The following is a 7,501-nucleotide window of genomic DNA, read 5'->3' on the forward strand; positions in this document are numbered from 1 at the left end:
CTGTGCTCCTAGAATCAGTCCAGATTCTGCCTAGCAGAGACAATATTTTCCAGTGGTTAGAGCAAAGGACTTAGGTGTCAGGACTCCTGGGTTCTAAGCACAACCTAAGCACTTAAACACAATTGTTACTAGGAGGCTTCTAGTATGGTTTTCCAGCCAGTGTGATCAGTGAATTTTTGTCTAAGAGCTGGGTGTGTTAGTGTTAAAACACAACCTGTGGGAGTGGTGCATATCTATAGTAGAGTTTGGCTAGTATGGTTGCCAGACAGAAACATCCCCACCCACATTAGCTACAACCATATTTAACCATAATTGGAGCTAACATTGGGTAGATCACAGGGTGGACAGGACCTTGATGGCAACTTTTGTGCCAGTGTAAGACAGTGTTGTATCTAGGCCATATGTTCAAGCGAATAGTGTTGTCCTAAAATGAAGAGAGAGAACTCTAACAAATCCTGTAATCCTATTTAAAGGAAACAACATATGATGTGTTTCTGTATCTCTGTGCCATTCCTCAGCACTGAGATACGACTTAAAACATACCATAAATGCCAAAGGCACAGAAGGGAAAAGTTAACATTTTGGCAATGTCTTGGTTACACAGGCCAGGTTATATGAGAAGTCCATAATTGGTTGGAATGTAAGGCTAATGATGAATGTTTTGGGCACCCATCAGTCAGTGGTTTTCTAGCTGCCTTACAGTTGAAAACCGGTCCAAATAGAGACAAACATACAAAGGTAACCTTGGCTCAACGGTGTTTTGGAAATAAACCTTGGGGCTTGGTTTTTTTTTAAACACAATTTATAAAAGGGTGAACTCTGATGTCATTTTAAGATCAACAAACATCTTACAAATCCAGAGCCAAAAGAGGCAAGATATGAATATATGAACTGTATCTGTCCTACTTCTTCAAATCCTAGTTCCTTTACACTGCTGCCTTCCGTTCTAGATTAAAGGGAGATGGTGGTAGAGATGGACCCTGAACCATGCCATTTGATCTGGGGTTCAACATGTTTGGTGGTGAGTGTTTGGGACCATCTCTGGAAGGGAGCCAAAAATTCAGTAAGGGGAACTCAATGTCTTCTCAAAGCAGCATTCCCACTTCATGGAAAAGCAGAATTTGCAAATGTTCATTGAGGGTAGGTTGTTGGAAGACCTGGCTTCAAAGGGTCTGTGACAGGGTCAGGCCAGATGGCTATAGGAGAGTAATAGAAGGCAGATATATTAGCCCCAGGCTAAGTAGGTCCCTTTTCCCTGGGTAAGGTAACAGGGAAGGTTCCAGCACAATCAGGAACCTTCTGGAGACAATTAAGACAGGCTGATTAGAACACCTGCAGCCAATCAAGAAGCTGCTAGAATCAATTAAGGCAGGCTAATCAGGGCACCTGGGTTTTAAAAAGGAGCTCACTTCAGTTTGTGGTGTGTGTGCGAGGAGCTGGGAGCAAGAGGCAGTAGGCGCTGAGAGTGAGAACGCGGACTGTTGGAGGACTGAGGTGTACAAGCATTATCAGACACCAGGAAGAAGGTCCTATGGTGAGGATAAAGAAGGTGTTGGGAGGAGGCCATGGGGAAGTAGCCCAGGGAATTGTAGCTGTCGCACAGCTGTTCCAGGAGGCACTCTAGACAGCTGCATTCCACAGGGCCCTGGGCTGGAACCCGGAGTAGAGGGTGGGCCCGGGTTCCCCCCAAATCCTCCCAACTCCTGGTCAGACACAGGAGGAGTCGACCTGGACTGTGGGTTCAGAAAAACAGCCAAGCTGAGGGCTGCCGTGAAGCTCCAAGGCGAGCAAATCTGCCAATAAGCGCAAGACCCACCAAGGTAGAGCAGGAACTTTGTCACAGGTCTCATTCTTCAGCCACTTACAGCAGCGTAAGTCCAGTGGCTAGAGTGGAATTACTTTTGATTTACAGTGGTGTAAGTGTTTAGTGCAGCTTTGTAACTCTAGGAGGAAGGAAACAAGAGCTTGATATTGGGTGCTGCGTTAGTGTGTGGCAATTGTGGCGAAAGGAGAATGTGAAGGGCCAACAGCTGTGGCCAAAAGGATGTGTGTCAGTGGGGATGTGGGGGAAGATGTTTTGGGGCTGCCGGGAAGCCATTGTGGCAGACATGGCCCTGAAGAGTTTTTAACATTAACTTTTGCAATGAGTGAACAACTGCCCTGAAAGCTGCTGTACCAGGAAGGCATTTACAGTGGTGTATCAAGGGTAGAGGCAGGGTCAGAAAGGTGCGTTTTGCCATAAGTTAGAAATAAGTTTAGTTACTAGCAGACAGTCCTTGTACAGGGGGATCTTTCATTAAAGATTAAACACAAACATTGTTGGAAAGACAAAGAATAATAGAATATCAGGGTTGGAAGGGACCTCAGGAGGGCATCTAGTCCAACCCCCTGCTCAAAGCAGGACCGATCCCCAGTTAAATCATGGGGATGTCCTTGTGATGTGTTGGCCACTGCCCTCTACTGGATAGATTGAGAGATGCTTAATTGTGTGTCAAGCTCTGTGGCAGATTTTCCAAGGAGCCTAAGCCCTTGTCTAGATAAGAAAGCTGCACTGGTTTGACTTGAATCACTTTTTAAACTGATGCAAGCCCCTGTGTGGAAAGTCTTATGTCAGTTAAGAGTGGCTTATTTCGGTTTATCTAAAATGGATCCCTAATCAATTTAAACTAAGCTGTAATAAATTTGGTTTAAAACACAAATAGTGTCCCTATAGGAGGTTGCACTGGTGTAAGAAATCAGTTTAAAATCACATCTTTAGTTATAGTGATGCGACTTTCTCCTGTAGCCAGGCCTAAGGGAGTTAGGGACCCCAATCCTGACCATAACACCCTTAGACTCCTGTGTAAAAATAGCCTCTGTTGCTAACAGATAGTTTCTCCTTTAGCTCAAGTGATAGGGGCATGTGGTTGTGGAACAAGAGATTCTGGGGTTCTGTCCTCACTGTGCCCACAAAGTTCTGGATGGCTATGGTGACCAGACTGGTGACAGGTGGGAAGTGTTACGCAGACCTACATTTATCACACTATAAAGTGGTTGCACTCAGGGCAGGGTGTTTTCAATTGGTGTTCTTAGTGCTGGTCTCAGTGGATGATATGTTTAAAAATCAAAGCAGAATTTTGCTTGAACAGGTACTGTGCAGAGAGATGGCATTTGAGGAAGATTCACTCTATAGCCAACATACCAGAGTGTTCTGTCTTTCTAATGCAGCAGAAAGAAAATCACAGGAGTGTACAGTCCAAGGAAAGAAATAAGCATATAATAGAAGATATTTCATCCAGATGCTTCATTACAAAAAACAAAACAACCCAAGATGTTTTTGTTCTGGCTATTTCCATTTTTGGAGCATATCTAATTTGTAAACAGAGACCAAGTACATAGCATTTCTTAAATCTCTTGTGGGGATTTCTCAAGCACCATTACCCTAGCATTCAGGCCCAAAAAACCTTTCAGCTGTGATTATTTTATTGCTGAGACCAGCAAGTTAGGATTTTACACATATATTTAAAAACAGGAGAACGGTTAGAAGCTTTGAGGAGAGTGTGTGTGTGTGTCCATCTACTGATGATCAGAATTAAACGAATGTTTCATCTGTGCTTCAGGGTCCCTTGATTTGAACTGAGTAGTTATAATTTTAAACATTGATCTAGTTTCTAGGTCCTGTTTATAATTTTGAAATTACAATATGCTCTGCCATTATTTTACTTACTGCAGCTGGGTCAAAAATGCATAACAAATAATTTTTTCAACATATTTTGCCCCTTTTCCTGTTTGAGAATTGTCCACAGACAGATAATGTTTTTCCTGAATTTTTTATACAAAATTATTTACTGAGTAATTCCTAGTTGTAAGCGGGTCGTTGCTAGTATTCAAATTAACTATTTTGAACAGAACTGTAGGTCACATGGTATGTTAGTGTTTCCTGCTTAGGGGTTGTTTTGGTTTTTGGTGCAAATACTCGCAATTATTAACTCTAAGTTCCTGTTTCATGGATATTTTGCAACAGTTGCTTGGAATTTGGTGTTCTGATTAATATTTTTGGTAGTAGAGTTGTTCACCTGAATCTCTGCTGAAAAAGAACACAAAAGGGACCCAAACACATTAAAAGGGAATTTGTTTAAATATTCAAATGAATGTTTATGGAAACTTTTTTGGAGTATTTGCGTTGTGCTTGTAAATTATATTCATACACCTATAGTACAAAAGCCCTGGTAGGTGAGGTTAAATCAGGGGTGGGCAAATTTTTTGGCCCAAGGGCCACATCTGGATGGGGAAATGGCATGCAGGGCCATGCAGGTAGGGCTGGGGCTGGGGGTTGGGGTGCGGGAGGGAGTGTGGAGTGTGGGAGGGGGTGTTAGTGTGCAGGAAGGGGCTCAGGGCAAAGGGTTGGGGTGCAGGAGGGGGTGCAGAGTGGGGGAGGGGGCTCAGGGCAGGGGGTTGGAGGCTCAGGGCAGAGGGTTGGGGAGCAGGAGGAGTGTGGCGTGCGGGCTCCGGCCTGGTGCCACTTACCTTGACCGGCTCTGGTTTCCCATTCCTGGCCAATGGGAGCTGCAGGGGGCAGAGCCTGCAGGCGAGGGCAGTGCGCAGAACCCTCTGCCTTCCTTCTCCTCCAGGGACCGCAGGGACATGGTGCCAGCCACTTTGGGGAGCGGCTCAGGGCCAGGGCAGGCAGGCAGGGAGCCTGCCTTAGCCTCGCTGCGCTCTGCGGGCCGTAGTTTGCCCACCCCTGGGTTAAATAGTGGCCATAAGTAACAGTGCTAGGTTCCCTCTGGCTCCTTTGTTTCTGCAGGAGACCAGTGCAGCAAGTCCTGCTGGATGTTTTGTTTTCAGGCTGTCTGCATGCTCAAGCAAATACCTAACACCTTGGGCAGCAGCCTAAATGAATCTGGAAAACTAGACCCCACCCTTTCGATTCTGCGTTTGGCTCAAAACCATAGAGCTGAGTTTGGTAAATCCAAACCCTCATGAAATTCAAGATGAATGAGTAAGGGTGGTATTGTCAGTGCCCACCTGTGCAAGTGCATCTTGGAAATATTGAGAGTAATGGAAAAGTTCCCACCTGTTTTCAGACTCTGGCAGATGCTGCTACATTGGATACACTCAGTTTATGTTTTCCAGTTTTTCTTCCCAATCACAAGGGCTAGAAACATTTAGTTTTGAAATGAAAGCTGAAATTCTGACATAACCACATGACTCTGGAGGTGTTGCCCTAGGCAAAGTACGATAGTGCCTTATGCCTTAACCCAATCTTTCCTGTGTGTCTGTACAGAGTCCAGCCCCAACCTGCTTGGGGCTTTTTGAGTGCTTCTGCAATGCAAATAATCATTACAATAATAGGTGACTACCACACCCACATCATACAGTCACTGATATTAGGTGGTAATAATGACTTTCACCTGCATCCTGCATGAGCTAGATCGGAACTGACAACTTTGATGTGAAAACAATGAGAAGTCCTCGTGGCACCTTACAGACTAACAAATGTATTTGGGCAAAAGCTTTCGTGGGCTATAACCCACTTCATCAGATGCATGGAGTGAAAAATACAGTAAGCAGTATATATATACAGCACATGAAAAGATGGGAGTTGCCTTACCAAGTGCTAACGAGGCCAATTCAATTAAGGTGAAAGTGGCCTATTCTTAACAGTTGACAAGAAGGGGTGAATATCAAGAGAGGGAAAAATTACTTTTGTAGTGCTAACGAGGCCAATGCAATCAAGGCGGACGTTGGCCATTTCCAACAGTTGATAAGAAGGTCTGAGTATCGACAGAGAGAAAATTACTTTTTGTAGTGACCCAGGCACTCCTAAATAACTTTGTTCATCTCTAAGGTGCCACGAGGACTCCTTGTTGTTTTTACTGATACAGACTAACATGGCTACTCCTCTGAAACCTGTTTGATGTGAAAGGCTCTTATTAGCACCCTTCTGACCCATCCAGTGCCCTTTCAATTCTATTTTATGTTACAGTTTGAAGGAGGAGCTATAAGATGTCAGTGATAATAGGAAAAACTCTAAATAAAGCTTCCAAATATTATTGGTTTAGCAGAGATTAGTATTGTGGTGACCAGAATTTGTTTCCATTTTACTAGTGATAATCTTCCACTAGGTGGTGCCATTGTGAAATGTAACATTATTTTTAGAAAGGCAAATTTTTAGCACTGTCGGTTCACTATACGTCCCCAGACTTTTTCGATGGTGCCCCCCGCCCCCACTTACCCGGGAGCCACAGTTGGGAGCTGGGGCCAGGAGCAGGGCCAGAGCCACAGTCAGGGAAGGAACTGTAGTTGGGGCCACGGCCAGGAGTGGGGCCACAGCCGGGGGCTGAGGACAGGGCCGGAGCTGCATCTGGGGCTAGGGGCAGAGTGGGGCTCAATGGTGCTCCCTTCCGCCCCATGGGAGCTGGCCCAGGCCTCGCAGTGCTCCACCTGAACATTCCTCTGCGCCCCACAGTTAGGGGACCACCGCTATAAGTTGTAGAGAGCTCTTTAGACTCCTGGCAGAAATGTCCATCCCCTAACAAAAAGGCTAAATTCTTGATAAACATTCAAATCAGTGAATGAAATTGAACTCTGCTGAAGTGTAAAGAGACAGTTTTTACAGTAAATACAATATTCAAATGTCATACTCTCCAGAAAAGATAATATGGATTTAAAAGAAAAAAATATCTAGAACTAACCCAGTTAATTCCCTGATTGCCTTGTGATGTGTCTAAACCTGAGCAAGTATCCTGCACTTCAGACAACTCTATAAATTAGAATAATGGTCTGAGTGTAGTAAGGGTCACCGCTGGCAACAGACAGATTAGGATACACTGATCAGAAATTGGTGGTTTAGAAATAGAGTCATTTAAAAAATAATTTAAAAGCTAAGACAAATATACACTGGGCCTATTAAAGTTAGTGGCAAAACTTTCATTGACTTCAACAGGTGTGGAATAAGAACCACTGTCTATTATAGACTGGGCACAGCTGGGCAGGGGGTTTTGTTTTGCAAAAACAAAGTAGGAGGTTTGGCTCCACATCATATTTTAGTCAATTCCCTAACCAAAGTGCAGATGAATGGTTCTGGTTGCGGCCCATCTCAGCTGTGTTGTACAGTCTGATAGAGCGGTGGCAGGCTGCAAGTCCTCTTTGGATTTGCTCCTTCCCATAGCAGTGTGCTAATACTAGAGGCAAAGCACTGAAATGTCAAGGCCCGAGGCGGAGCCCCCCAGAACTGAAGGAAGGGAGTGAGCAAGGTAGGGGCTCACTGGGATCATCATGTGCTCAGCGTAGAAAGTAAGTGTTGATCCTGATAGCAACACAGTGCCTTGCTGGTTTAGTGGCTGCCTAGTGCTGCACTGTAAATGCTAGCCTGCTGGGGGGCTGGTAAAAATAAATGGCTGAAATGTGGTGTGAACTCTGAGCTTCCTTGGCTTGTCATAGGAGACAGGGCAGCTGAAAAGACTGAACATTTGTGGGCCAAAATTCTGAAGTTCTTGTTCAACATTTACTTAGTCCT

Source organism: Lepidochelys kempii, chromosome 14 (assembly GCF_965140265.1).
Source record: "Lepidochelys kempii isolate rLepKem1 chromosome 14, rLepKem1.hap2, whole genome shotgun sequence".
NCBI lineage: Eukaryota > Metazoa > Chordata > Testudines > Cheloniidae > Lepidochelys > Lepidochelys kempii.